Source organism: Dasypus novemcinctus, unplaced genomic scaffold (assembly GCF_030445035.2).
Source record: "Dasypus novemcinctus isolate mDasNov1 unplaced genomic scaffold, mDasNov1.1.hap2 scaffold_134, whole genome shotgun sequence".
In the NCBI taxonomy this organism is placed as follows: Eukaryota; Metazoa; Chordata; class Mammalia; order Cingulata; family Dasypodidae; genus Dasypus; species Dasypus novemcinctus.
The window spans coordinates 134,699-142,676 of record NW_026688153.1 but is presented as its reverse complement, the minus strand read 5'-3'; the positions used below and the strand labels follow the sequence as shown (position 1 = coordinate 142,676).

The following is a 7,978-nucleotide window of genomic DNA, read 5'->3' as shown; positions in this document are numbered from 1 at the left end:
GAAGAACACACAGCAAATGACACAGAGAGCAGGAAGGGGAAATAAATATATCTTTTTTAAAAATAGAAAAATAAAGGATATTACCAAGCCAGTGGTAAAAACAGCATGGTACTTGGTGCAGGGAGAAGTGGATATCCATAGCCTAAAGAAAGAGGACACCTATCTCAAACCTTACACAAAAATTAATTCAAATTGGGTCAAGACCTAAGTATAAAAGAAACAACCATAAAAGTGCTAATAGAAAATGTAGGAAAACATCTTCGACATCTTGTGACCAGTGCTAGTTTCTTAAACTTTGCACCCAAAGCAGGAGCAGCAAAAGATAAAATAGATAAATGGGGCTGCCTCAAAATTAAACACTTTTGCACCTCAAAGGATCTTGTCAAAAGGGTGAAAAGGCAGCCAATTCAATGGGAGAAAATCTTTGTCATTCACATATCCAGGGTAGTGGAAGTGTTTGGGGCCTGGAATCCCTACACAACCTGGTGGCTCTATTCACACTGGGTATGACCTGTCAGCCTCTACATTCTCTCCTGATAGGAGAGTTTTTCAAGTTGAATATGCTATGAAGGCTGTGGAAAATAGTATTGGGATCAGATGTAAAGATGGTGTTGTCTTCGGAGTAGAAAAATTAGTCCTTTCTAAACTTTATGAAGAAGGTTCCAACAAATGGCTTTTTAATCTTGATCAGCATTTTGAAATGGCAGTAGCAGGTTTGTTAGTAGATGCTCATTTTTTAGCAGACATAGCAAGAGAAGAAGCTTCCAACTTTAGATCTAACTTTGGCTATAACATTCCACTCAAAGATCTTGCAGACAGAGTGGCCATGTATGTTCATGCCTATACACTGTACAGTGCTGTTAGACCTTTTGGATGCAGTTTCATGTTCGGGTCTTGCATTGTGAATGATGGTGCACAACTCTACATGGTTGATCCATCGGGTGTTTCATATGGTTATTGGGGCTGTGCCCTTGGTAAAGTCAGGCAAGCTGCAAAGACAGAAATTGAAAAGCTTCAAATGAAAGAAATGACCTGCCGTGACGTTGTTAAAGAAGTTGCAAAAATAATTTACATAGCACGCGATGAAGTTAAAGATAAAGCATTTGAACTAGAGCTCAGCTGGGTTGGTGAATAACTAAAGGAAGACATGAAATTATTCCAAAAGATATAAGGGAAGAAGCAGAGAAATATGTCAAGGAATCTTTAAAGGAAGAAGATGAATCTGATGATGATAATATGTAACATTTACATCTGCTTCTGTTTTAAATTTCTATATAATCCCATGTAAACTATTTAGACCAATGGATTATTATATACCCAGTAACAAATTGTCATTAAATTTTTGTCTTATAATCATTGATGTTTGACTAATATCTGCTTAACAAAATTAGTGTGGGCAATTGAAAACTCAGTACTCAATTAAAATGCCTGCTTAAACATTCCTTAGAGGCTGTTGGATCATATGGATTTAAAACCCCAGTCCACTAATGTAGAAGCAAAAAATAACCTGCTGGGCTGTTGTTGCCCAGTTTTGTATTTAAAAGGTTGTTGGTTATCCTCCTCTCTTAAACTTTAGGAGTTATTTAGAAAAACAGATCCTACAACATGTGAGTCAAGAATTTTTCTCTTTTCCTTTATTGCCATAAGGAAGAGTGGATTTAAGAATTAAAGATCCTAATCTGTCACTTTAAAAACAAATCACATATCCAGTAAGGGTTTAATATCCAAGATATACAAAGAAATTATACAACTCAAGAGTAAAAAGACAAACTTCCCAATTAAAAAATGGGCAAAAAACTTGAAAAGAAAATTGTCCAAAGAAGAAATACAAATGGTGAAGAAACACATGAAAAAAAATGTTTTTCATTAGCAATTAGGGAAATGCAAATCAGAACTACATGAGATATTATTTCACACCTATTACACCAGCTACTCTTAAAGTTGGAAAACTAAATATTGGAGAGGGTATGGAGAGATGGAAACGCTTATTCACTGTTAGTGGGAATACAGAATGGTACAGCCATTGTGGAGGAATGACTGGCACTTCCTAAGAAAGTTGAATATGGACCTAGCATGTTACCTGGCAATATCATTACTATGTATGTGCTTGGAATAACTGAGAGCAGAGACACCAATAGACATCTGGACATTGAAATTCACAGTGGCATTATTCATGATTGCCAAAAGTTAGAAACAACCTGGGTGTCCATCAACCAATGAATGGATAAGTAAACTCTGGTATATACACATACTGTAATATTATGCAGCTGTAAGAAGAAATGAAGTTGTGAAGCATATGACAACATGGATGAACCTAGAGGACATTATGTTGAATGAAACCAGACACAAAAATACAAATACTGTATGACTGTGCTTTTATGAACTAAATATAAAATGTAAACTCATGAAGTTAATAATTAGAATATAGGTCACCAGAAAAGTAAAGGAGGGTAGAGAATAGAAAGCTGAGGGTTAATCTGTGCATAACTGGTAAAAAGGTTATTTGTAAATCTTTGGAAATGAATAGAAGCACATCATGGTGTTTGTAGTTAGCTGAGCTATATATGGGTATGACATTTGTTGAAAGGTCAAGTTAAGGACATGTATATTACCAGAAGGAAAGCTAAAACTGTAACATAAGATTTCATAAGACAGTGAAACCTCACATAAAGCATGAATGTGGGTGATATTGCATGTATAAGACCATTTTTGCAAAATAAAAATACAAATATACTAGAGGGAAAGAAAAAGAATAGCAGCTTTGTACAGCAGGGGAAGCATAAAGAGATTTAGAGGGGATGAGATTTTTTTGTTGTTTTGTTTATTATTATTATTATTGGAATCATGGAAGTGCTCTAAAATGACTGAAGTAATGAATGCACCGATATGTGATTAAATGTAAAACCATTGATTAGTTTGGAACAATTTATGCTTTATTAATATGTGTCAATAAAGTTGATTTGTTTAAAACAGTGATAAAATAAAAGATAAAATAAGGAATTTTAGTCTTCAAAAGACAACATGGAGAAAGTGCAAATCAAGACAACTAGTGGGAAAATACTTCTGCAATCCATTTTTCCAAGAAAGGACTCATAGCCTTAATATAGAAATAACTTTTACAAATTAAAAGGAAAGGCAAAGAGCCCAGTAGAAAGATGGAGAAAACACTTGAAAAGATCCTCATAAAAGTGTATTAACAAGTGGCCAATTAAAGTATGAAATAAAGAATCTTCTTCAGTCACAAGGCTTGTTCTTCATCTTTGTTTTTTGGAGGCACTAGGAACTGAACCTGGGATCTCCCTTATGGGAAGTAGGTGCTCAATCGCTTAAACCGCATACACTCCCCCTCCCTTTTTAAAAAATTATATATTTCCTCCAGGGGATTCTAGCTTTCTGTCCACAGAGATCCAGTGCGTCTGGGTCCCTACATAATCTCAAGGATCCAGAAATTTCCTGGGACAAAGAATTCAGTCAAAAAGTATTTAATTAATAAAGAATACAAAATGTTTGCAAATTTTATGAGATTTAAAAAATTTAAATGTATGATAAATTCAATCAAAGTGAACAGGGTGTATCCCACAGAATGAAACCTGGCCAGCGTTAGCATCTGTGTAAGCAGGGTGTGTCCCTTGAAATGTAATTCTGATTAGGTGTATGAACTGTTCCTCCTTGTATAAAGGGAAGACAAATAGAGGAGATTTTTAACCAGAAAAGAACAAGATGAAGAGTACAGAACTTTAGTAGAAAAGCCAAGTGCTGCTTTCCTGTGGAACCTACCTTGAAATCTAATTAGCTTCACTCCTATGGTTTCAGTTCTGGTTATTTTTCCATCTAATTATATAATGTCCTCCTCCATGGCTTTCAACCTGGGACAAAGGGTGGTCGAGGTCCACACCATGCAGCAGTGGAAGGAGTTCCTGTGGGAAACTGAAATACAGATATCTTGCTGTTTCCACAAACAACTCAAATCACTCAGGACATCAAAGACATTGTGCTATTATTATAATAATTGCCCGTTTTCTCTTTAATAGCATCCAGGTTCTTTTTTTTTTTAATTATTTTTTTTTAATTACATTATGAAAAATATGAGGTCCCATTCAACCCCACCGCCCCCGCCCCCCACTCCCCCCACAGCAACACTCTCTCCCATCATCATGACACATCCATTGCACCTGGTAAGTTCATCTCTGAGCATCACTGCACCCCATAGTCAATGGTCCACATCATAGCCCAGACTCTCTCACGTTCCATCCAGTGGGCCCTGGGGGGATCTATAATGTCCCGTAATTGTCCGTGAAGCACTATCCAGGACAACTCCACGTCCCGTTCTTAAAATGTCAATTGCTTTCTCAACTTTGGTTGAATAGCATTGAAGTAGATTTGGCCTCCATACTTTAGTAGGATGGTAGCAACATGGGTGTTTTTCAGAGTCATTTATTTTGAAATAATATTAAAGATATGAAAAATTGCAGTAGGAGTGGGTGTAGCTCAGTGCTTGAGCTCCTGCTTCCTATGTACGAGGTCCTGAGTTCAATTCCCAGTACCTCTTTTTAAAAAAATTGCAAGAGTAGGTACAAAGAACTCCCAATCCAATCCCTTGCTTAGACTCACCAGCTGCTTCCCCAGTGATTTTAATTTTATCCCATTTGCCCACTAATAAACATTTCACAAAAATATATCTACCTGCAAAACAAGGACACTCTACTAGAACATCCCAAATTAGGAAATCAGCTTTGCTTCAATGCTGTAATCCCATTCACAAAACTCAACTTTTATCTATTGTCTCATCCTTCTCAAACTCTCTCAAAAATACATTTTTCCAGTCTGCTTTATCCAGTCAACTTCAATATGGAGCTCCTCCTGAGAAGTTCTTTCATTTTCACATATTTGAGAAATTTAAGGAGCACAAATGACCCCAGGCTTTGCCCAGTGTTTTCTCCTGAGAGTTAGATCCTACATTCAGACCATCAGGAGAGTTAGGAGTGCAGCCCATCAGTAGAGGTAGGAGATCCCCTTTTGGGTCACCACTGGTGATGTGAACTTGATAACCCCACGAAGTTTCTCTCAGGTTCCTTCTCATGCAAAAACATGTTTTCACTTTACAATGAATGACATATTACGAGGACATATTCTGATATCAATACTGTAGGCCCGAACCATCCTCCATCCCCCATCCTCTCATCTGAATCAACTACCACTCTAATGGTTGTCAAATGGTAATATTTTTCCATTTCCAGCACTGCTTCTATATATCTTACATAGCTTTCTACCTTAAAAAGGCTTGCTTGCTTTGATGTATTCAGTTTTATTCAATATGTTCTCATCTGTTAACATTGTTTATTTTAATGCACAAATTTTCCCAGATTGCACTAGTGGGATACCCTTCAAGTTGATTCAGTGAGGCCCCCAGGTAGGTCATCTGTACTTAGTCTAGGAGGGATTCACAGAAAAGAAGTTAAATTGTTCCTGACTTCTTTGTCCAAATTATATGCAATGTCACAGGTCCTGTTTCTTTCATCAAGTCTTATGGACATCCATCATTGAATATTTAAAATTCACCCTTAACCTCCTAAATTTTCTGTTGGTGTACTCTCTTGTCCATATGTCAATGCATCTGAAACCTAAAAGGCTCTCTTGGACATAACTATCTCATTCTGTCATTCTTTAAATTTGTTGATGGCTTCCCACTGTCCTTAGGACAAGGACCATAGAGCTTACAATGGCCTTCAGGTCCTGAATACTTCAATTTCCTTCAGTTCCCTCTGCTCTTAGTTTCTGCAAAGAACAGTCTGATGTTGCTTGGATTTTCTACATTTTTCCAGTAAACCAACTCCTATCCCAAGCACATTTTCTAAGACTTCGCCCAGTTAAATCTTTAAGGTTTCAGCTATACATGTTTTCCAAGGTTTGTCCCATCTGAACTAATGAAATCCTCTGATACTAAGTGCATAATTTAACATGGTCATTTTCACTTTAAATCAAACTGAAACATCACAGGGGCAGATGGTTGATTGATTTGCCTGTATAATTCCATTCACTGACTCTAACAAATCTTTACTTCCCTTGGAAAATGGCCAGACTGGAAAGATAAAGGGTAACCTAAAAGTATAAGTTACCTAAAAAATAGAATATATGATTACCTAAATTATTTTAATAAAAATCTGCACTAAGTTTTTGCTTTTCATTTTTCAGAGCAGTGAATTTTTAAGAGTAAATATTTTAAAGAAGGTAAGCTGCATTTCTAGGAATTGGTCCATGTCATCAAAGATATCTAATCTGTTGTGGTGCAACTGCTTAAAGTTTACTTTTAAATCCCATTTTAGCAGTGTCACCACTTTTATTACTAACTTTAGCGAATTCTTTCCTTTATTCTTTTTTAAAAAGATTTATTTCATTATTTCTCTCCTCTTCCCACCCCCCCATTGTCTGCTCTCTGTGTCCACTCCCTGTGTGTTCTTCTATGTCTGCTTGCACCCTCAGAGGCACCAGGAAACTGCATCTCTTTTTTGTTGCATCATCTTGCTGCTCCATGTGTGTGGTGCTACTTCTGGGTGGGTTGTGTTTTTTTGTGTGTTGGGTGACTCTCCAGGGCGCACTCCTTGCACATGGGCACCCCCACGTGGGGGACACCCCCGCATGGCACAGCACTCTTTGCATGTGGCAGGTGTGCACATGGGCCAGCTCACCACACGGGCCAGGAGGCCCTGGGTATCAAACACTGGACCCCCCCATATGGTAGGCAGATGCTCTATCAGTTCAGCCACATCTGCTTCCCTTTCCTTTATTCTTAATCAGTCTATCTACAGGATTTTCAGTTCTATTGATCTTTTCAAATAACCAGGTTTTATTAATAGCTGTGTTGATTTTATTGATTTTCTCTTGTCTCATTCATCTCTGCTCTAATCTTTATTTCCTTCCTTCTGCCAGTTTTGGGTTTAGTTTGCCCTTCTTTTTGCATTTCCTTAAGGTGTAAAATTATGTTATTAATTCAAGATGGTTATTTTTTAAGTTAAGGTGTTTTTGGCTACAAATTTCTCTCTTGCATCCTATAAGTTTGGATACCTTCTGTATTCATTTCTGTTGATCACAAAGTGTCTTCTAATTCCCCTCAAGATTTCATCTGTGACCCGTAGGTTGATTTGAGTGCATAATTCAACTTTCACGTATTTGTGTAACTTTCTAATTTCCCTTCTGTTATTAATTTCCAGTTTCATGCCCTTCTCTTATTAATTTCCAGTTTCATGCCACTTTGGTCAAAGAAGTTCCTCATAATTTCAGGGTTTCTGTGTATGTTGTGGGATAACATAGGGTCTATTATAGGAATGTTCCATGTACACTTGAGAAGAATATATTCTACTGGGTCCTGTTGGCTTATAGTGTTGTTCAAGTTCTCAATACCCTTATTAATTGCCTGAATAATTTTTCTAAACATTTGTGAAAGTGGGAAATTTAATTTTCCAAATATTATGGTAGAACTATTTTTCCCTTCAAATCTGTCATTTTTTTTCCCTCTATATATTTAAGTGCTTTGCCAAAGAGAATCCCTAGTGGGATCCTGGAATCCTTAACTCCATCCCAAAGCGTTTTTTTTTTTTAATTCATTTTTTAAAAAAATATTACATTCAAAAAATATGAGGTCCCATTCAACCCCACCGCCCCCACCCCCCACTCCCCCCACAGCAACACTCCCCCCTGCCATCATGACACATCCACCGCACCCGGCAAGCACACCTCTGGGCATCGCCGCACCCCATAGTCAACGGTCCACATCATAGCCCGCACTCTCCCATGTTCCACCCTGCGACGGCTTGCTCGGTCGGTAGAGGTGGGGTCTGGCTGCGGACGAGGGGTCGGTCCAGCTCTGGACGAGGGGTCGGTCCCACTCGGGATGAGGGGTCGGTCCCACTTGGGACAAGGGGTCGGTCCGGCAGCAGACGAGGGATCGGTCTCACAGGGGTTGCGTGGTTCGGCTGACGGG

General features: G+C 38.1%; 1 pseudogene; it reads left to right on the top strand.

Annotated features, from left to right (window-relative positions):
• Positions 1-565: 565 nt before the first annotated feature.
• LOC131277548 (proteasome subunit alpha type-3 pseudogene) lies at positions 566-1,135 on the top strand (annotated as a pseudogene).
• The last annotated feature ends 6,843 nt before the right edge of the window (positions 1,136-7,978 follow it).